Raw genomic sequence first — 23,979 nt, forward strand, 5'->3', positions numbered from 1 at the left:
GCGCGGTCACGGCATCTAAGCTTAAAAATATATTGCGCGTCAACATGAGGTTGCGTGGTAAGCAAAAGGTGCGGTCTCTTGGTGTCGGTAGAAATATTTTAAAAATTCATAAAAAAAAAAAAAAATCAAATCAAATTGTTTTCTGCAAACTCCACCAGATTCTTGTTCTACATCTCCCCATTGTGATGATTTTCATGTTGTTTACCTTTCATTCTTTAATAATTTTATGCCAAAATCATGACCAATACGATTTACCTCCCTAGTGAAAAAAAAAGTATACTTTATTATATTTTAAATATATTCCCTTTTTCTATAGTACACTGCAAATATACTAACAAACAATGTACTAGGTATCATTAAATATATAAAAAGTATATTAGTATCATATTTTCACAATGCAACTTTTAACACACTTTAAAATAATTGTACTTTAGTATATTTTCTAAAAAATATATTTTAGAAAAATATACTTGAAGTGTAAGTTCAGTTTATTTTTTAAAAGTGTATTTATTTGCACTTTATAAAAATATATTTAAGGTATATTTTAACAGTGTGCTGAAAATGATCATTGTAACAATGCACTGAAAGTAGCTATATTTAAAAAATACATTATTTAATATCCTGAAGTTGTAGTGTATCTAATGTTAAATTTGAGTATATTTTTTAAGTTTACTTCTTCATCCTTGGAATTCATTATATTACTTGTGCTATTTATTTCAGTATGAATGCATTACAAGCCAATTTAGTATATGCAGTGTAGCCTATACAATTTCCAAATATGTGTAAATGTTTATAAAGTTTACACTGGCAGAATCATTTTACAATTGTATACACAAATCTATATTAAACAACACACCAGCAGCACAAGTAATGCGAAAAAATATGTCAAGTGGTTAAACTTATCGGAATTCAACTGTCTCTTCAACTTGGTCTGTGACCAATCAGATTTTGTTGCTCACTGCCTTCAGCCAATCAGAGCTGCTGACGTCACGGTCGTCGTCTGAATCCCCTTGCTCAGTCACTCAGGTGAAATATAATGTCGCAATGTATAATTTATTTAATAAAACACTGAAAGCGCAATACATCGCTCAATCTTGGGGATTTTGACCAGTTCAATCAAGTGACATCGCAGACTGACCGTGATGGCGACGACAACCAGCTAATCTAATGGCCTACGCGATCCTGAAAGAACCGGAGAAAAGTGCTGCTACTGGGAGGTGAGTTGTAGTCTACCAGTTAACAAACTTTATTTTATTTTATTTAACAAACGGAGAGCCATATTTCGGCTTGATATCTCCTTCTTGAGTTTTTGTGTGGTGGTTTATGGCGCATGTTTGTATGCAGCACCAAAACTGGTCAAATCGGCCCGTATTCTGTATGAGATTAATTCATAAAGTGTTGTATGCTTGACTATGTGTAACGGAGTTTAAAAATAATGTTAGTTAAATTCAGCATAAATTGGGAAACTCGCCATTGGCTGTTACGTCACTCGCGTTAGTGCACATCAGAGCCATAGAGAGAGAGAGTTGCGACAACTCCATAGACTCCAATGGAACGGTTTTTTACAGCAATGGCGGCTCGTGGAGCCTCTCAATAGTTCCCGGAAGTAGCAGCCGCGCCGTAGAGTTACAGCAGAACAGACCGTTTGTGATGTACTTTTAAAAGGTAAGCCGTTTAAATTATAAGATTTTATAGTATCAGTACATCTGAATCAAATTAACTTGTGTATTAAAGCATGCTAGCTGATATTGCTCACTAAATAAATAGTTCCAGGGGATAGTAGATTAGATAATAGATTAAAACAATTTATTCATCGTTGTGTAATTAGAGAAAAAGGATTCTAAACGGGGTTAAATATAACTTCGGGGCTTGTGGTGGGTGAAAGTGGTAAAATGAGAATATCCTTATTCCATATTAAATGTACAACCCAGGTGAAAAAATACTATAGTAAATAGTAGGCTATAGTGTTTTTGAACCATACTATAGTAAATTGTAGTATACTATATTATAGTATTTACAACACGTTGTTAATGAATGCTACAGCATACTGCAATATAGTGAACTGATAAACTGTAATAAATACTGTTGTGTACTTTAGTTTTTTACTGCAGTACTGTTTTACTGTAGTTTTTTATTGTAGTATAATATACCCTAAAGTTGTAGAAAACTTAGTACAGTATTGGGTAACTTAATTTGTTTATATTACTATAGTTGTTCTATTATCACAGCAACTATAGAATTACCACAACAAATTAATTCAAGTACTTTACTATAGTATGGTTCAAAAACACTATGGTATTTACTATAAATTACTATAGTATTTTTTTTCACCTGGTAATAAAGAAAAAAAAATCCTTATTTTAGAATTTATATTCGAGAATGTATTGTGATTCTGTTGTCTGTCTATTATGTGTCTATTTTTGGATTGATGGGGAGAGGGAAGTTTATAAGTGAGATAAAAAAAAAACTGCTTAAAAGCAGCAAAAAAAAATAAAAATAATATATATATATATATATATATATATATATATATATATATATATATATATATATATATATATATATATATATATATTTTACACTAGGCTAAATGGGAAATCATACTAAATACCAAAACTGTGTATTATATACTACTACTGTATTTAATTTCTCCCATTTTGTTTCCTTTTATCTTGCTTTCAATACAAGCACAAAGGGGATTCAGATCCTGAAGACTCCATGCAATGATGCTGTCACCGCCAGTCTCTGCTCCTTGGATTTTGCAAGCTTTTCCTTGCTCCTTATTTTTAATAAACCTTTAATAAACATAAAAGTTCCCAGTGTTGGTTTTTGTGAAAAAAGGCAGATACACCTATATATGATTAACACACAACTTGGCGCACAATCTTTAGTTCTATTTAGATTGCTCCTGCTGACTAGAACATAACTTTCTCCTTTCCGTGTCAGTGGGGAAACCATGCATTCATACTGTTTCTCTGAGTGACTGGATCATCCTCATGCAACACTGAAAACCATAGCGGGGAGACTACAAGAACATGTAGGAAAGGACAGACGAAATGCTTGACATGCAGTTTATTATAAATGTATAAATCCATTGCACTAAATCAGTGCAAAAGTCAATGTGTGTATAATGTTTTATTTTAGAATTGAATATATTGTGTATGAATGTATATATAATAAGTGAATGGGGTGCATAAGAATTGTTAACATTAAGATTAATTAAATTTCACTTAATTAAATTTTACATTTCACTTATTTGCAATGGGTTTTTTAAGACAAGCTGTCACCTGCAGGTCTCCTGTCCCTGTAAAACCATAGTGAACATGACTTGATTGCCCTTAACTAACATACAAGTTTAAAAACATAAAAATACTTCAAAACAACTGCAACGCGATCTTTAAACAAGGTAATGTTAGCCAGAAATATGTTAACAAGGCAGGCAACGCTGGTTGACAACACTAATCCTCAAATATTAGCAGGTTTTTATCTTTTAAAAACAACATTGCTGTAACTACAAACACATGCTACATTCACATGTCGGTGTATTACATAAATATTGTAAACCGATGCATTTATTGACTACAAATTACCAAAAATCATGGTTCTGTCTCTCTAACCCTATCTTTTTGAATTGCCGCCGAAGCACTTCCTGGAACTATCTGAAGGCTACACGAATCACGTGACGATCAAGCGTTTTGAACTTCCGTTGTCGCAACTCTGTCTCTCTATGGCTCTGGTGCACATGATATTGCGGGGCGGAGCTATTTAATCAGAATCTCATAGCTCGTCCTGCTGCTAAGTCGCATAAATGTTTGCTCCGTCTTAATAAATACGTTTGGATCATTTTCAAGCCCAAGTTTGAATTATAAACCACACAAAAGGTTATTTATTTTGTCTGTCAACTTCTAGTTGTAAAAACTTCACTTTGCAAAAACGTATATAATCAGAATCTCATAGCTCGTCCTGCTGACGTTAAATGCGACATTGATGTGCTGTATGCTGATAAGCCATTTGGTGCTGTTTTCCCAGTCTTCTTGTCGCAGATACAGTAAAGAAACCCTGAGTGACCATCCACCTGTTCTCCATGTGAATTTATTCCATCTACACACACACACACAGTCACATTGGTGCTGTGACTCGTTGTTTCTTCAATCAAGATGATATCTGAAGCGGCCGAGGGTTCATCTTAAAGTTTTCGCTGGAGTCAGGTGGACACATTCTTGTACAGAAACTGATTTAACAAAAAAAAAAAAAAGACATGAGGAACTTTATTCACTTTTTTTCCAGTGAGAGACTGAGTATTTGAGATTCAGAGACATTTACAAAGGACAGTTTTTCAACCGCAATTTCTAGAATTATTATTTTTTTTCTCTTCTATTTCATTTATTGTTTATGAGTACTGATATTCATTATGAGTGGTTTTGATGAATATAACACTTCAATCTGTGGAAGTAAAGGTAGAGGATGGGGTTTATTGACAGTACCAAAGTCATTACAGTTCAGTGTGCCCAATGTTCAGAGTGAAGCGCATGTGCTCATAGACAGTCGTGCTTCCAGTTCAGATCCATTAGTTTGTGAGGGCCCATCCACTAGTCATGAATCAGATACTTCAATAGAGCAACAAGGTGTGTTTTCATCTACCCCATTCCCCATTGCACAGTCTCCTGATGTAATCACTGCAATGACTGACATAATCAGCCAAGTCGGTCAGCAAATTGCTGATAGCATAGTCACCAGACTCAGCCCAACACATACAGTTAACACAACTTCAGTATGTAGTCCTTCCAAAAATGTGACGATAGATGGTACAGCTTCACAAATGCTGGACTTACTACAAAGCCAGTTGTCCATTTCCAGAAATGTGAAAGAACCGCCTAGCTTCAGAGGTGAAGTTTCTGACACTGTTGACTTAAGTGAATGGATTGATGTCATGAGAGATTACATAAAACGTAATAATTTGAAAAAAGAGCAACAAGCGGAGGAAATTTTGATCCATCTGAGAGGCAAAGCAAGAGATGTGGTCAAGTTTGGCATAAGAAACAGTGACATTGACATTGTGCATAACCCTGATGCTATCTTCAGTATTCTCAGGAAACACTTTGAGGCAGCTCCCTGCTCTCCTCTCCCGCTGGCTGACTTCTATACCACCTTACCCAGACCAGATGAGGATGCCTATGAGTACTGGCTCAGGTTAAACCGTGCAGTAGACATCGCCGCAGAACATTTGAAAGAACAGGGTAAAGTGTTGGACTGTCCAGGTACAGAGGTAACCCGCATGTTCATCAGACACTGCCCACGTAAAGAGCTTGCCATCACTTTTCGATCTAAAACAATGGACGCATGGTCTGTGCGAGAAGTTCAAGATATTTTGAATGAATATCACTCCGAAACCAGTCTTGTATCTGCAGTGAGTCATGCTGCGCCCACTAGAATTCCTGTGAACAGAGCTGAAGTGGAACTGTCGACAGCAGCACTTCCATCTACTTCTGATGTCCAGCAGTCTAAAGGCCACCGGGACGAATATCGCACGTGTTTATCGCCAGCGTTTTTCGAGACGTTTTTTGTGTTCACACCCAAGCGATTTTCACTGGCGATGCGCAGAGTGAACGTGCAAATTCACTCCCTGACAGTATGTGGCGCTTGTGCTTAACGGTAGTGCAAATAAACATATTTATGATATTAATAAAGTTAAAGAAGATAAAAATGCAGATATTAAATGTCATATATATGAGAGATGGTAGTCAGAAACAGTAGTGCAAATAAACATTTATGAAATAGACATTCTCAACTATATTTCTTGAATGTAAAAGAAAAAAAAACAGCAAAAATACAGAAATAATACACATCTATTGGTATGGCCAAGAACTGGCTGAGCACCCATAGCGTGCGTCTCAGTCAGCTCCCTAGTTCACTAGTCAGGGCACTGATCAGAGAGTCGGCCACATTCATTTAAATGGTATACTGATACACGACCTAGGAAGCTAGGGAGCTGTTTGAGACGCAGGGATAGTTTGTAGGGGTCTTCCTCGTATACTTACTTTCTCTTCGTCGTCTTGTGTGCTCGGCAAGACTGTTTTGTGCTTGAGCGCCACCAAGTCGTGTTTTACTGTAACTTCAGCAGCTCCAGGCACGTGAACAAAAGCACCAATCTCATTGGTCGGCCAGTTTTTAACGCGGCGCGTCAATTCAAAAAAACGTTAAAAAAAAAAAAAAAAAAAAAAAAATGACGCTTTTACGCCTCGTGTTTTTCGCGTCGGTGTGCACACTCACATTGGCGCCCGTTGTTTAGTCACGAGGCGTTAAACGTCGGCGAAAATCGCGCGCGATATTCGTCCCGGTGTGAACAGGCCTTAAGTCTTTGGAAGCTTCTGCATTAGAGCGAGTCATGAGCCTGTTGGAAAAAGTCCTTTTAACCTGTTAGCCAGCACCCCCGCTTTTGGAAAATCCCAAAAAATGACATACCCAAACTAAAACAGATACAGTTCATGAACCCTTTGCACTAAAAGCATAAGTAAGGTCTCATTTGAAAGCAGACACTTTGCAGTTTATGGTAAACTCATAATTAATTATTGTCACAATGAGGAAAATAGTTAAAAATAGCTTTGAAATTTTGAAAAGTTATTAGAAATGTATTTTTAGGGGCCAAGCCCCAAAGGGGCTGTAGCCCCTATTGTAATTGTACGTTTTCCCTTTTATTAGGGGCCAAGCCCCAAAGGGGCTGTAGCCCCTATTGTAATTGTACGTTTTCCCTTTTATTAGGGGCCAAGCCCCGAAGGGGCTGTAGCCCCTATTGTAATTGTACGTTTTCCCTTTTATTATTATTAGGGGCCAAGCCCCGAAGGGGCTGTAGCCCCTATTGTAATTGTACGTTTTCCCTTTTATTATTATTATTCTTCCTCCCGAATGGGAGTCTATGGCAGCCCTATCAACGGAACATGAGAAAATGATGAAATTTGGCACACTTGTAGTGATGGTCATGTCTAGAAATCTGACCAATTTTGGAGTCTCTAGGACCAACTCTATAGCGCCACCACCAGTTCAAAAATTCAACATTCTAAAGTTTATAACTTTTGAACCATTTGCTCTAGAAAAATACAATTTAGTACATCTGATTCGTCTCTTCATGCTGATTCTATTCAAATTCTTACATTAAGTCTCCGCCCATTACAGTAGCGGCCATTTTGAAAAGTACAGTATTCCGTTTTTTCGCTAGTCCTCCTTCAAAATTTGTCCAATTTTGTCCAAACTTTGATCAGGTGATCTTTGGTCTGAGCTGCACAGAAATGACTGAACAGATTTTTTTTATTCATCTTTGTTCAAAAGTTATGATGTCACGAAGTTAACGAGGTTGACCCAAAATTGCTATAGAGGCTGTATCTCGGCCAAACTTTGAGCAATCAAAACTAAAATTGGTACACTTGATCAAGACCATGATCTGAGGTTCCATGCCAAATTTGGGAACAGCGCCACCTACAGGTCATGAGATCTGAAAAATGGCTATTTTGGCCAATAACTTTTGAACACTTTATTTTAATTCGTCAACATCGGATGAACCACGTGTCCGCCATTTTGAATTTTGTCATAAATTGCAATAACTTTTAAACAATTTGACATATCTTCACACAAATTGGTATGTATGACCTTTAGAAGGTCCTGAAGGTACCTGAGAAGTTTCAACACAGCGCCACCTACTGTTCCACAGATGTAATGATTATTGCAAAACCACTTATAACTTTTGAAAACACTTTCCAAAATGTGTATGCTTTATGTCATTTTATTCCCTGGCTTATGCCGATTCCGACGATGTGTCATTTGTCATTTTCCTTAAATGTACCTGTCCGCCATATTGAAATAAATGGAAAACAGTTTTTTCGCTACTCCTCCTACAATTTTTGTCCAATTTTGTCCAAAATCAGCTCAGGTGATCTTTGGACCGAGCCGCACAGAAATGACTGAATGGATTTTTGATATTCGCTACCATTCCCAAGATATTCATCTCTGAATGTGACCTTGCTTGTGTTTGTTGTCTTATGCTAGTTAGCTTAGCATGCTAATTGCTTAGCATGCTAACCAGTTGTCATTCTCTTTAATGTGGCTCTTCAGTTATCAAGTTAACCATGAGCTTCATTAGCATTAAGTTAGCTTAGCATGCTAATATGGTTAGCATGCTAAGTAATGCTTTTTTTGTGAATTCTTTGTTAGACTAAAAGGTTTCTTCCACAGTCTGTTGAATGTGCATCCTCAAGTAGCTCAATGTGTAAAGCCAGTTATCTGAAGAGCCCTGTATCCGAAGTTAGTGGGTTCGAATCCCAGGTGGAGCGGTTTTATAAAATAGTGTGTTTTGATTCCTTTACTGCCTCTTGGATTAGAAATAAATGCTTTTTGTTTCATGCTGTGTTCATTTTCATCTAAGCTTATGTACATTCTGAGTTCATTCTTGCCCGTAATTCTGAACCAGCTGTTTCATGTTTGTTCATTTTCTGCTGTTTTTCCTCTTCCTGCTCTGTATTGCACTACAGCATGATGAGCTGCAGAATGATCTAAAGTGCAGCTTTATAAGAATTCTTCATTTTGAGTTCATTTTCACATGAACTAATAAACTTCGGCAGGTGTGGAAACATTCACTTGCACAGTGGTGCAATGAGATGAGAAATGGACCTTGGACCCGGAGGTCGTGGATTCGAATCTCGTGTGGGGTTCCTTTATACAATTGTGTGTAATGAGTCATTTTGATACCTTTTTTATCCAAATAAGGATTGTGCTAATCTTTATTCCTCTTCAATGAGATACAAGTATTTTAGTTCATTCCGTGTTCGTTCTCTGAACTTCTACTGATTTTCTTTTCATTTCCACCTGTCCTTCTGAACCAGATGTTTTGCATGTACATTCAATTTCTGCTGTTTTTGCTCTTCCTGCTCCGTATTGCGCTACTGCCCCTACTGGGGCTTGGCCCCGAATTGCTGCTTGCAGCTATATTTATGAAATATATTTATGAAAATAAAAGTGAAGTTGGCCTTGTGGCAATCTAGAAATGCACTGCAGCTAAAGCCACATGTCTGACAATGTTATATTTCAAATCTGAAGATGATAGGTTTAAAACTCTGAGTTTTATTACATGTTTTTCAAGACCATGTCATGAGACTTTATTTAGAAAGGACTCTAAAATGTTAACTGATGTTTATTGTCATCTATTCAAGGGTATTGTCTATATTGTGTTTGTGGTGCTAACAGCCCCATTCAGTTTCAGTCTCCCCTGAACACATTCACACCTCTCCAGCCAGCTTATGGCTCTTATTCTTTTCTTTTGTCTCTATTATAATTACTGATGTTCTATTCAAGATGATTTAATCCCTCATTTCATTCACCAAACTTCTCACTTCACCTTCTTTCAAACTGTATCTAATGCCCTTCTTGGAAAAAAAGAGAGAAAAAAAGTGAGCTTTATGATTAAAAAATATTTATTTACATTATAGCTCAGAACAGGTGCATCTCTGGGCTTGTTAGCATGTTAGCTTAGCACACCATCAAAACACGACAATTTATAAGATTAAAACCACGTTTTTTCTCCAAACTTACTAGTCGATTGTTTTAAATAACCTTCTTTGATGTGATGTGGCTTTGGATCAAAAATCAGACAGAAAATATATCATTTTAGGCTATTCTGCACAATGAGAAAAGCTATCTCGATTAGCATTGCATTATAAATATAATCTACTATTATGAATACCTGACATGGCGTGAAGAACACAGATAAACCACATATCGTCAGAATCGTGTATTTATTACTTTCAAAAGTGACGTTCTGTATGTTTATATCAATGATTATAGCGATGTCTGGTAGCCTCTGTTAGGTCCGTGTATGTCACATGACTGCCTCTTGTTCATCGTGTGTTATTTGTGGACTAAAGGTGCACAGAGCGCCCTCCGGCTACTGGTATGGTTTGAACACACAGTAGTCAGTGTATACAGCGCTCATATGACGACAGCAGCGTGTTTTGGGTAAAAATTTAATAAAAATTACTCCTCTGTATAGAAAATTGACATAAACGTATGACAGTCCATCAATATTTCTCCAAATGTGCATGCTTTTAAGCTAAAAGCCCCGAGGGATGTTATTTTGTGGAGTTTTTTCATGATGATCGTACAGAGTTTTTTTCTCAATGGATGAAGCTGACGCTCATATTTCAATGAAAAGGTAACGTTAGGTAAGGTTCTCATATTCATAACTCCCGACGCATATTAACAAATAACGGTCACTATACGATGTTGAGAGTAAAATAAAGATTAAAAATTGAAGCTCGAGTCTTAGATCTTTTTAATGATGTATAGTTTGTCAAGGTAATTACATTAAATCTAACAGTAAATTTGAGCTAATTTAAACAAAGAAGCTTTGGTGCGTCGGCGTGCCAGTGCTGGTTAACAGGTTAAAGGAGTCCACCAGCAAAGAGCCAAGTCGACGCTTAAGGCCCAACGTAAGTCTGCCTCGAATAAAAGGACTTAATGACCTGCCATGCATCTGTTCGAGCCCTAATCATTCTGGCCTCACGCATTGTCGTGATAAAAAGTTATGCTTCCAGTGTCACTCTCCTGATCACTCACGCTTTGTTTGTCCTGAGAGAGTGAAGTCTCCGTCTTCTCAAGGGCTGGGAAACTAGAAGATCTACACTCAAGGGAGGACAGTGTAGATCATGTAAATAATCCTCCAAACCAGTGTTGTATGAATGATCCTACCTCAGTTTATAGTCTTTCTAATTCTGTTGAGCCTGCAGGAAAAACTGTCATCTTTCAGAACATGCACAGAGTACAGAGAATTGATAGTCTGTTTTACACACCTGCGACAGTATGGGGCGACCTTCAACTAAAAGCTATGGTTGACAGCGGCTCCATGGCATGCACATTAAGTGAAGCTGCTGAACGTCGCTTATTGCAGCACAAGCCTGATTTACAAAAGCTCCCTGCCAACGATGTTGTCATAATTGGCTGTGGTGGACAGCGTGTTACTCCAAAAGTGATGTATGAACTTGAACTCTCAGTTTATGCCTGCAAGATGGTTGTTCCAGTTTTAGTCGTTCCAGGTCAGACCGACGATTTGATCCTGGGTAGCAATGCTATCAAGTGGCTGATTCAAAAAATTAAGGAAACTGATGGATACTGGAGACTTGTCAAGTGTCAAGCCCGGCTAACACTGATAATATTGAATGTCACCAATTCCTGTCTCTTCTTTCAAATGTGGAACGATGGAAGGGAGAAGACATGCCCGACAAGGTAGGCACAGCTAAGTTGAAGGAGAAGATAACTCTAGAACCACACCATGAGCATCTTGCTTGGGCTCAGAAATGTGATCATAGGGAGAGTCATCACACCTATGTGGGGCAGTAGATGGGTGCCGTTCAAAATAGTGAACCCTACGGACAAAGTAATCGTTCTAAAGAAAAACACAAAGATTGTGGATGTTTTCACTTGTATAGCTGTTGAAGAGTTGTCTACTCCTGAGTCCCTCAAAAGTAATGTTCAGTGTGCTGTGAGTCCAGCGAGTCATGTGCGGTCCAGTGATGAGAGAACAAACGTGCTGAATAAGTTAGGACTGCAGGATCTGGATTTGGATGCTTGTGAAGTCTCAGATGAGTGGAAGGATAGACTTCTGAATCTCATTGAGAAGTATGAGTCAACCTTTTCTCATGGAAAGATGGACTGTAGGGAAGCCACCGACTTTGTCCACAAAATTCATTTGGTGGACGAGAAGCCATTTCGACTCCCTTATCGACGTGTAGCCCCCTGCCACTATGAAAAGCTGCATACTGTCTTGAATGAGATGGAAGCGAAGGGCATTATAAGAAAATCTCAGAGTAAATATGCATCTCCATTAGTTCTGGTGTGGAAAAAGAATGGCGACCTTCGTATTTGTACAGATTTTAGATGGCTGAATGCGAAGACAGTAAAGGACGCCCACCCACTCCCGCACCAAGCAGATGCACTTGCAGCCCTGGGAGGCAATGTTTTCTTTTCAACCATGGATTTAACTTCTGGCTTTTATAATGTTCCCTTGTTTGAAGAGCATAAGAAGTACACCGCCTTTTCCTCTCCTTTCGGGCTTCACGAATACAATCGTCTACCTCAGGGTTTGACGAACAGTCCAGCAACCTTTATGAGGATGATGATGTCCATTTTCGGTGATGAAAATTTTACTAGCCTTCTTTGCTACTTGGATGATTTGATGGTTTTTGCTCCAAGCGAGCAGGTAGCTCTTCACAGACTAGAGCTGGTTTTCTCACGCCTGTCTAAACACAACTTAAAGTTGGCTCCAAAGAAGTGCATGTTCCTCAGAAGATCTGTTAAGTTCTTGGGACACGTTGTCACTGAGCATGGTGTTCAGACTGACCCAGAAAAAGTTAAGGTCATCAATGACATCCAGACCGTCGATCTCATGGAAGCTGATGGTATAACCCCTTCTCAAAAGAAGATCAGATCTTTCCTGGGTATGATTTTATACTACCAGCACTTCATTCAGGACTGTTCTGCTAAGGCGAAACCTCTGTTCAATCTCCTATCAGATCGGTCACAGAATAAAGTTCAGAGGAAGTGTGGTCGTATGAGGAAGCAACTCAGTGTTGTGAAGCTTTCACCTGATGATTGGACTAGTGAGTGCCAAGATGCTTTCGAAATCTTAAAGCAAGACCTTCTGCACAGTGTGACTCTCGCTCACCCAGATTTCAGTCATTCTTTCGTTCTCTCTGTTGATGCTTCATTTGATGGCATAGGAGCTGTGTTATTTCAGGTACCCCCTGATGAGAAAATTGCACGCCCAGTTGCTTTTGCAAGCAAAACACTCTCGAAGTCTCAGATGAACTACCCAGCACACAGACTCGAATTTCTGGCTTTAAAGTGGGCCATTTGTGACAAGTTTAGCCACTGGCTAAAAGGGAGACATTTCACGGCATGGTCTGATAATAACCCTTTGACCTATATTCTAACCAAACCCAGATTGGACGCTTGTGAACAGCGATGGGTGGCGAAGCTCGCTGCATACGACTTTGACCTGAAGTATGTGCCAGGCACAAAGAACATTGTTGCAGATGCTTTGAGCAGAGAGCCCTTTGTTAAGTCTTGTGTCAGCCATCGTCTGTTGAAAGAACCAAACGTTTCTCTCTTGGATGAAGTCAATGGTGTTGTTACCGGTACTGTGCAAGATGCCTTTCGTGTCACTAACAACTGTCAGAATGTGCAGGCTGCCAGTGGAGGTGAAACTGAGAATGAGCTGCAGGATGACATAAATGACTCATGTCCCAGATCCTTTCATGCTGCTGAAGTTTCTGCTGCCCTAGGTGCTCACTGCGATGGTGGAGTTAGTCCTTTGCCTGTAGCTAGTCCAACGTCACTCCAGCTCCCTGTTGAAGATCCATCTGTTGCAATCCCATTTTCCAGACTCGCCAGTCTTCAAGAGCAGGACAACATAGTCGGTAGAGTCATCAACTATGTTAAACGTCCTTTAAGGAGTGAGAGAGCGAAGGAACCTAGCTCTGTAACAAACCTTTTGAAGCACTGGAAAAAGCTAAAGATTCGTAATCATGTGCTGTACAGAGTGAAGAAGGATCAGCTGATGAATAGGAAACTCTTTCAGTATGTTGTGCCTGATTCTCTAAAGCATGATGTTCTCCGTGGTGTTCATGATGCCACCGGACACCAGGGGAGTGCAAGAACTCTCTCCCTCGCAGCTGAAAGATTCTTTTGGCCATGGATGAGCAAGGATGTGAAGCTTTACGTAAAGAACTGCCAGAGATGTGTTGTCGGGAAAACTCCAGAGCCAGATGCTTGTGCGCCCCTTGAGCACATTCGGACCTCTGAGCCGATGGAGCTCATATGTATAGATTTTTGGAGTGCTGATCAGAGTTCAGGAAAAGTCGTTGATGTCCTAGTAGTAACGGATCATTTCTCTAAGATGGCACACGCCTTCCCTTGTCAGAACCAGTCTGCTAAACAAGTTGCTCGTCGCCTTTGGAATGACTTCTTTTGCATTTACGAATTTCCAAAGAGAATACATTCAGACCAGGGTGCAAACTTTGAAAGCAAGATCATCAAGAACCTACTTGAGATGGCTGGTGTTCAAAAATCACACATCACACCGTACCACCCTATGGGTAATGGTTTAGCAGAATGTTTTAACAGGACTCTGGGGAATATGATAAGAGCTCTTCCAGTCAAATCCAAGGCGAGGTGGCCACAGTTTCTAAGGACATTAACCTTTAGTTACAACTGCACTGTTCATGAAACGACCGGGTTCGCCCCATTTTATCTTATGTTTGGGCGTATCCCGAGGCTGCCGATCGACATCATGTTCCAGCACATCCTTTGTGACGATAGGGTGGTCAACCACCATGAGTTTGTCTCTGCGCTGAGAAGAGACCTGAGCACAGCTGCAGAAATTGCCCGCAAACACAGTCTTAAAGAGCAAAACCCCCATGCCATTCTTTACAATCGGAAGGTCAGAGGTTCACCCTTAGCAGTGGGAGATCGAGTTTTGCTGGCTAACCGTGGAGAAAAGGGCATGAGGAAAGTTGCAGACAAGTGGGATTCCGTTCTTTATGAAGTACAATCAGTGAGACCAGAGATTAATGTGTACAGGATTAAAGATGTCCAGACTGGCAAAGAAAGAGTGGTGCACAGAAACCTGTTACTTCCAGTGAATTTCTTATCCTGGGATGGTGATGATGAGGAGCAGTCGGTTCGATCAGCTTCCACCGATGCTACCCGTGGCAGTGCTCTTGATTCTGCTCTCATGGATGATACTGATCCTGTTTCAAAGACATCTGAATGGTTACTGCAGATGGATGGAACGCAAAACAGTGATGTTATGCAGGATGCCACTTGTGGTGAAGCTTCAGACATCCCTGATGAGATGACTCCTTCAGAGTGTTCTGATAATGGTCAGCACAGTCCAGAAACTGAGCACGTTCCTGAACCTATTCAGAGCACAGAGAGTTTACCTGCATCTAAGCCCAATGAGTCCTCCAGTTGTGTGCAAGAACCTGATAACAGAGATGTTCTTGTTATTTGTGAACAGCTCACAAGCACACTAACAAGTCACATCACTACACGGTTAGGGAGATCAGTTAGGCCCCCTAACAGACTTATTTGTGAAATTGATAATCAACGAATTGTCAGAAGTGATTTACACAGTGATGCTCAAGTTATTTTTCAAGGAACTAGCTTTGTTGAGTTGTTAAGGAACATTTTTGTTTAATATGTCAGAGTGTGAATGATGGTTCATATCTAAGAGTCAGTTATAATGTTAAGTGTTTAACTTTGAAAAGAGTTTCTTGCATTGTTGCACTGAAATTTGAAGAGCAGAGATACTATTGTAGCCTCTTTGAGTGTGTAGACTGCACCTCCTATAGTCTGTGTTAAGTATGGGACCTGGTACCATTCCATTCTTACGCACTTCCTAGGAAGAGAATGATTTTCTGACATACTGTATTGTAAAGCTCTTATATTCACATCTGTTTTATTTTTTTCTGCAATCTTTACTGTGTATTCTATTTGTTACATATGTTGGTTCTAGCCCAATTTAGCAGAATTTAAGGGGGGTGTATGTAACGGAGTTTAAAAATAATGTTAGTTAAATTCAGCATAAATTGGGAAACTCGCAATTGGCTGTTACGTCACACGCGTTAGTGCACATGATATTGCAGGGTGGAGCTATTTAATCAGAATCTCATAGCTCGTCCTGCTGGTAAGTCGCATAAATGTTTGCTCTGTCTTAATAAATAAGTTTGGATCATTTTCAAGCCCAAGTTTGAATTATAAACCACACAAAAGGTTACTTATTTGTCTGTCAACTCCTAGTTGTGGTAATCGAGTCAAATATGTATTATTTGTGACTATATGATGAAGAGTGTGTCAGTTGGCCTGATTGTAATCTCCAAACTTCTGTTTATTTCATTTTAAGACGTTAAATGCGACATTGATGTGCTGTATGCTGATAAGCCATTTGGTGCTGTTTTCCCAGGTATGTGTTTTATCGAGTTTTGTCATGTTCTATGTTAAAATATTAGCCCCAGCTGAATGTTAGCTTTCAGCACATGTGCTGTATCGTTTCGCACGTGCTCTCTGCTGTGTAACTGCGCCATCTAAGGGCTGTGTTCTTCTCTCCTCATTTCATTTATATAAAATATGTAAAATGATGGTTACTTGAGTTTATATTTTCACTGTGTCAATGTTAATTGTCTGTATTAGTGTTTTATATTTTATTTTAATGGATGTATGCTTTATTGAGAATTTTTCCACTGTATGTTCACGTTCACTTTGCAAAAACGTATATAATCAGAATCTCATAGCTCGTCCTGCTGACGTTAAATGCGACATTGATGTGCTGTATGCTGATAAGCCATTTGGTGCTGTTTTCCCAGTCTTCTTGTCGCAGATACAGTAAAGAAACCCTGAGTGACCATCCACCTGTTCTCCATGTGAATTTATTCCATCTACACACACACACACACACACACACACACAGTCACATATGTACCGAAAACAATATCGACATGCCATTCTGATACAGTTCCCTGCTGCTAATCCTCATTTACTGTTCAAAATAGTATTGGTTCAATGTAGGATTTAGACAGACTATTGTAAACGTGAATAAAGAGTTGAACATGCTGTCTTATATCTTTGGTATATTCTGTCAACATGCTGTTCTTCACGAGTCTCTGCGGTCATCATTGTGCCATCAGACACAATGAGAAGCTCATCAGAAAATGGAATATAATGTGTAATTTGTATTTGTGTATAGAGAGTCACCGTGGTCCAATGGTTTTTTTTTCACCGTGGTTTTTTTTTTCTTTAATGAAAAACATGGTAAGTTTAGCTGAATCTAAGTTTAAATAAAAACTATTGGATTTGTCAATGAAATATGTCTCTTCATTAGTGATGGTGTTACATTTTATTTATTTTAATGGCCTTGAAAACAAATGCATTCAACTTTGGGAAAATGTGTTAAACTGTATTTAAATAGTAGCACAACTGTATTGTGTGAGATTATGTAATTCAAAGTACAGTAGTCAACATTTGATGTGGATCAAAAAAGTTAGGACAACTTTGATTAAAGGTTTTGATCCACTTCAAATGTTGACTATATTATACAAAGTATAAGTAATAAAGTGTATTGTTATTGACTGCAAAGTGTGTAATGTTTAAACCAAAGGTACTGAGCATACAGTATATACTATTACCTGTAAAATAATATATTTGGTGTATATTGCTTGTGTTTTCTGAAGACACTCGTAATTATTTTGTAATATACTTAAATCACAAATAAAGTGTACTTATAACACAAAGTGTACTCATAACAGAAATAAAGTATACTTATAACACAAATAAAAGTATACTTATATCAGAAATAAAGTATATTTATAATACAACGTATATTATAACAAAAAATATACTTTTAACACAAATAAAGTATACTTATAACACAAATTAAGTACACTTTAATATCACTAATCAAGCATGTAATTAGTCCCTACACAGACATATACTTAAAGTGTACTAAGTATACTTGAAGTTGTTCCAATTTAGCACACATAAGTATACTAAATATACTTAAAGTTGTATTTTAATACTACTTAATTTCAACTTAAATATACTTAGTACAAAATTAGTTGTTTCAAAATAGCACACTTTAAATGAACTAATCATTAACACACTTGAAATATACTAATAATTAGTCTTGCTGAAAGTATACTTGGTATACTTTTTTTTCACTAGGGCTTGCTATATAGATGACGCAAGACAAAAGATCCACAATGGCAGGTAGGTACACAGGTGAGTATCTTGATGGAGTCTGTTCGTGTATGTAGAGACGAGACCAGACAAAGGAGTACAGCTTTTGTATATATGGTACATATGGTATGTACTGATGAGAAGGTGCAGGTGCGGTGAATCAGAATTATGGGGAGAGTGAACGAGTGGGTGGGGCGTGCTGATCTGGTGATGATGGGTTGATTGTGCCATCTGAGATGGCTGCGACTCCTTGACAGTACCCCCTCCTCCACAGGCGGCTTCTGACGGCTGGATGGTGCGACGACGGGGCCTACCTTGACCCCTGGGAGCTGGGTGTTTGGTGTGAAATTGGGTGATAAGAGCTGGATCAAGAATGTCATCATGGGCAACCCTGAGTAATAATAAGGGAGGCTGGTATACAATGATGCACTGGAATGGGATGAGCCCAGTGGTGGATTGCCTAAGGGTGTCCTGGTTCTGGTGGCAGTAAGACCTCAGGTAACTCCCGATCTTCTGGATATTCCACTCAATCTGGCCATTCGTTTGTGGGTGGTAACCGGAGGAGAGGCTCACAGAAACTCCCAGGAGCTTGAAGAAGCAAGAAGCTTGCCACACCCGTGAGATGAATTGGGGATCGCGATCTGATACAATGTCCTCTGGTAGGCCGAAGTGGTAAAACACATTTTAGAAGAGGGCTTCTGCAGCTATAAATGCAGTCAGTAGACCTTTCAGAGAGATGAGTTTACAAGCCTTTGAGTAATCAACGATGACGAACACACTGGTATGACCATGGACGATGTGGAATAGGCAGAAGAACCAGCTTCCCCTCTGAGAGTTTGCATGGAGTGTTGGTAACGGCACAGACTGAGCATCCGCTGATGTATCGGGAGATATCCTGAGCCATGGTGGGCTCTCAGTAGCGATGACGTAAGAGCGAGAGGGTACGTTGACTACCTGGGTGTCCAGAGCCCGAAGACATGTGAGCTAGATAGGCTGGTGGTACATAGAGTAGCCCTTCAGGACCTCCTGGTGGAGCAGGGTCAGAGCGTATAGTTTGGGCAATTTGTTCATTGATGGACCATTGAATGGGACTGACGATCATGGTTGGAGGGAGGATGGGTTCTGGAGAACTAGGCTCAGGATCTGGTTGATAGAGACGTGAAAGGGGATCTGCCCTACAGTTCTTATGACCAGGACGATATGAGACTGTGAAATCGAATCTGGTGAAGAACAGGGCTTGTCGTGGATTCAGTCGTTTTGCCTCACGCAGGTTCCGATGATCCGTGATTACCTCAAAGCGTTTGTTTTCGCTCCCTCCAGCCAGTGTCTCCACTCTTTCAAAGCTAGCTTGATGGCCAGGAGCTCACAATTGACGATTGATGTCGTAGTTCTGCTTCGACCCCAGTGGTAGAGGCATCCACCTCGACAATGAAAGGAAGATCTGGACCAGGATCGGAATGGCTTGGAAGGCTTCTTTGAGATGATGGTAAGTCTCTAGGGCAGATGGGTTCCAGGACAGAGACTTGGGCCAGCCTTTGAGAACTGAGGTGAGAGGAGAACTGAGCAGGCTGTAATTATTGATGAACCTTCTGTAGAAGTTGGCGAATCCCAGAAAGCATTGCAGTTCCTTGACGTTGACTGGCTGCGGCCAGTTCCTGATAGTTTCCAACTTCCTGCCGTGTTGGTTGATGACATAACCCAGTGTGTACGGAAGTGGTATGACTTGACCTGACCTGTTGAAAAGAGATGGTACCCATCCCTCCTAGGATGATGCCGCTCTTCTCTCTAGTAATATGGCACATAGTCTTAGAGATGAAACATGACAAACTGGGGCCCAGGTCAGGAAGCAGACAGACTGGCTAAACCGACTGCCTGCTAGCTGTCTCACGTCACAGAAGTCAGATAAATCCGAACACAAAGAGACTCTTCCAACTAGATATGATCACATAGAGAGTGGGTCTGTACCCCGAATTAATAAATTAAAAAAAAAAAAATCCCATTTGAGAGTAAAAATTTAATTGATGTTCAACAAATAAAAAACAGATATAATTCTGATGATCAAATGATGAAGCTCAGTTTGCTTAATATTAGATCCCTTTCTTCAAAAGCACTTAGTGTAAATGATATTATCACAGACAGTAATCTAGATGTGCTGTGTTTGACAGAAAACTGGCTAAAACCAGATAATTACATTACTTTAAATGAGTCCAAGCCTCAAGGTTACTATTATCGACACGAGCCACGTCGGAAAGGCAAAGGGGGAGGTGTTGCTGTAATTTATAGTAATATCTTTAGTATTACTCAAAAGTCTTTCAAATATAATTCCTTAAAAGTGTAACCTTTATGTAACGTTATGTAATGTAAGTGACAAATCCCATTTGACATTTGTGTTGGCTACTGTATACAGGCCACCAGGGCACCATACAGACTTTATCAAAGAATTTGCTGATTTTTTATCAGAGTTATTACTGGCTGCGGATAAAGTCCTTATTGTTGATTTTAATATCCATGTAGAAAATGAAAAAGACGCATTGGGGTTAGCATTTACAGACATTCTAAACTCTAATGGAGTTAGACAACACGTGTCAGGACCCACTCATTTTCATACTTTAGATCTAATATTGTCACATGGAATCGATATTGATGCAGTAGAAATTCTGCAGCAGAGCGATGACATCTCAGATCATTATCTAGACTCATGTGTACTACATTTAGCCAAGGCTGCAAAACTGCCATCCTGCCACAAATTTGGTAGAACTATCACTACCACTAAAGATTGCTTTAAAAATAATCTTCCTGATCAGTTTTATCTCCTTAGCATACCAGATAGCTTAGAAGAACTCGATGTTGCAACAGAAACTACTGAATCTCTCTTTTCCAGCACATTAGACTCAGCTTAAAGAAGATTAAGGAAATTAGTCCAATGCCGTGGTACAACGAGCATACTCAGGCCCTTAAGAGAGCAGCCAGAAAAATGGAGCACAGCTGGAAGAAAACAAAACTAGAGGTTTTTCGCATTTTGTGGAAAGAACGCATTTTTATGTACAGAAAGGCCTTAAAAACCGCTACTTATTTTTCAAATCTCTTAGAAGAAAAAAAAACACAACCCTAGGTATTTATTTGATACAGTGGCTAAATTAACGAGAAATAAAGCTTCAACTTCTGATGTTTTCAAACAGCACAGCAGTATTGACTTTATGAACTTTTTTACTTGCAAGGTTGATAATATTAGAGAGAAAATTATAACCATGCAATCGTCTACTGCAGTATCGCGTAAGAGTGCATTGTTGTGTCCCTGAGGAAAAATTCCATTCATTCGTTGCTATAGGAGAGGAAGAATTGTCTAAACTCGTTAAAGGGTTAGTTCACCCAAAAATGAAAATTATGTCATTAATGACTCACCCTCATGTCGTTCCAAACCCGTAAGACCTCCGTTCATATTCGGAACACAGTTTAAGATATTTTAGATTTAGTCCGAGAGCTTTCTGTCCCTCCATTGAAAATGTATGTACGGTATACTGTCCATGTCCAGAAAGGTAATAAAAACATCATCAAAGTAGTCCATGTGACATCAGTGGGTTAGTTAGAATTTTTTGAAGCATCGAAAATACATTTTGGTCCAAAAATAACAAAAACTACGACTTTATTCAGCATTGTCTTTTCTTCCAGGTCTGTTGTCAATCCACGTTCACGACTCTGCAGGGACGCTGCTTGTGACAGCGGTTGTTGCTGTGTAGGAGCTTCTTCCATCGCTCTTGGTTCTTCGTCCATGTATTCGGGTTCAAATAAATATGGCTGAGCAAAAAAATGCAAGTCTTCCTCTGTGTCGAAATCCTTAGACATGTTTGCGAAGGTTGTTTTGTTTACAGTAGTGATGGCCGTCTGACACCGATGCTCCGACACAAGCTTCGAAGCTTGCTTTGGTGCGGAAAAAAAAAACACACGTGACCGATGACGTCCGAAGCAGCAACTGCTTCGGTTCTCTGAGTCAATCACGTGACTGGTTCAGACCAGTCGATACCACTTCGCATCATTCACACAAACCCTAGTTACACTCATACAGACATTATTTTGCTATCTACAATTTCGACACTAGATGTCACTGAAACAAAGCTTTGAATGAATGAACCCATTTTCAAAACAATTGATGAAGTGGTTCAATACTGGTTCATTGGTTCATTGCTTCATTTGGACATCACTAGTTTACAGCGTGCGTCTCCCTCAGACTGTAAACGAAGCTCGGGCGCACCAGATAACACGTCAGCAGCGTCACTGCGGAGTCATGAACGTGGATTGACAACAGACCCGGAAGAGAAGACAATGCTGAATGAAGTCGTCGTTTTTGTTATTTTTGGACCAAATTGTATTTTCGTTGCTTCAACAAATTCTAACTAACCCATTGATGTCACATGGACTACATTGATGATGTTTTTATTACCTTTCTAGACATGGACATATACCGTACATACATTTTCAATGGAGGGACAGAAAGCTCTCGGAATAAATCTAAAATATCTTAAACTGTGTTCCGAAGATGAATGGAGGTCTTACGGGTTTGGAACGACATGAGGGTGAGTCATTAATGACATCATTTTCATTTTTGGGTGAACTAACCCTTTAAATCATCAAAATCAACAACATGTATGTTAGACTCTATATACCAACTAAGCTATTTAAAGAGATGCTTCCAGAGGTCATAGATCCTCTTCTTAACAAGGTTATAATCGTTAACGAAAACGAACGAAAAAACGAAAACTAGGTGGGAAAAAACATTGTCGTTAACTGAAATAAAATAAAAACGAGGCATTACAAAAAAACGATAACTAACTAAAACTGCAATGTGTATTTGGCAAAACTAACTAAAATAAAATAAAATTATAGATTAAATGTCCTTCGTTTTCATCTTTATCAATGTCTTTCATAGAGCAAATAACGTTCAGCTGCATTTCCTTTCCCTGCGTCTCTCACATACACGCGCGCGCGCACACACACACAGCCCCTCCCCTCCGTGCACACGCCGCGTCTCCATGAGAACGAGTGTTCGACTTTGAAAGCAAGTTCGCTAAAGGTTGGTATCTCGTGAACACCTTTACACAAACACACATTAAAAAGTGGTATAAAAATATTTTTAATTCTGAATATAACTTTGTCAGTGTGTTAATGTCGACGCGAGAAGCGATTGCTACTGCAGCACGTTAACTAGTCGCAAGTTTGAGGTAAAACGCACTTGGGTTGTAGATGTTAAAACGCTATATAAGCTGTGATTCAAATATTAAATAATGTCATTTGTTTACTGTTTAAATTACTGTTTGCTGCTTCAATCCAAATGTGTTTGCATAGTTCACCCAAAATGAAAATTACTGTGAGAAAAAAATCAAGTTTACAGTGTTTTAGTGTCACTGAAGGTAAACCTGCGTTGCTCATGGTGTTTAACGTTACCTCTCTTAACGTGCTCTTGCTGAATGGCAAGAATTGCACTATGGACTATTGTACCTTTTGTATGTTTTCATTTTTTTTAACTGTATTTTACTTTTTATAACGAACAAGCTGCGATGTAACATTTCCGCTGCTTTGTTGTGTGTGCGTGAGGCGCGGGCGCGATCAAACAGCTGTCTTTGCAGGGGACTTGCCTCATCGTCATGGCAACGGTTCGTAGTCAGGTCAGATTACGTCAGAGTTGGTTGCCGTTTGTTGGATGCTCAGATATGGGAAGCCAAACACACCAAAAGTGGTACGAGGCAGCGGGGTGTTACACAGTTCGCGCCGCGCTGACATGTCATCTGCGCGGATCAATGGACCGAGCCGCGCGACCGACTCGTCAGGGCAGCGCGGCTCGAGCTAATCTCACCAGCGCAGCGCGGACGTGTTTTCTAGCGCCACCCAATGGGCAGCGCGGCTCGAGCTAATCTCACCAGCGCAGTGCGGACGTGTTTTCTAGCGCCACCCAATGGGCAGCGCGGCGCGGTCCAGTTTAAACAGCGCAGCGCAGACCATACATACACTCAAATGTACTATAAAGAAACCCCTCATTCCTTACAAACATTGGTTCTCTGCTGAAGTTTAGGAAGACAAAGGAAATCAGGATGAAATTCATAAATTTCTTTTGTTTATTATCTTTAATAGTGTTACAAGTAAACAGTAGTGTTGTGCGTCGATACTTTGAAGAATTGCACATATGTATAGAGGCTACGGAAAGAGCTGTACAAA

At 39.5% G+C, this 23,979-nt stretch overlaps 1 long non-coding RNA gene across 1 annotated transcript; it reads left to right on the forward strand.

Annotated features, from left to right (window-relative positions):
* The first annotated feature begins 1,311 nt into the window (after positions 1-1,311).
* LOC125261464 lies at positions 1,312-2,812 on the forward strand. Its single transcript, XR_007183306.1, has 2 exons — positions 1,312-1,665; positions 2,689-2,812. It is a non-coding gene; the product is annotated as an uncharacterized LOC125261464 (long non-coding RNA).
* Positions 2,813-23,979: the final 21,167 nt, after the last annotated feature.

Source organism: Megalobrama amblycephala, unplaced genomic scaffold (assembly GCF_018812025.1).
Source record: "Megalobrama amblycephala isolate DHTTF-2021 unplaced genomic scaffold, ASM1881202v1 scaffold416, whole genome shotgun sequence".
NCBI classification, from domain to species: Eukaryota; Metazoa; Chordata; class Actinopteri; order Cypriniformes; family Xenocyprididae; genus Megalobrama; species Megalobrama amblycephala.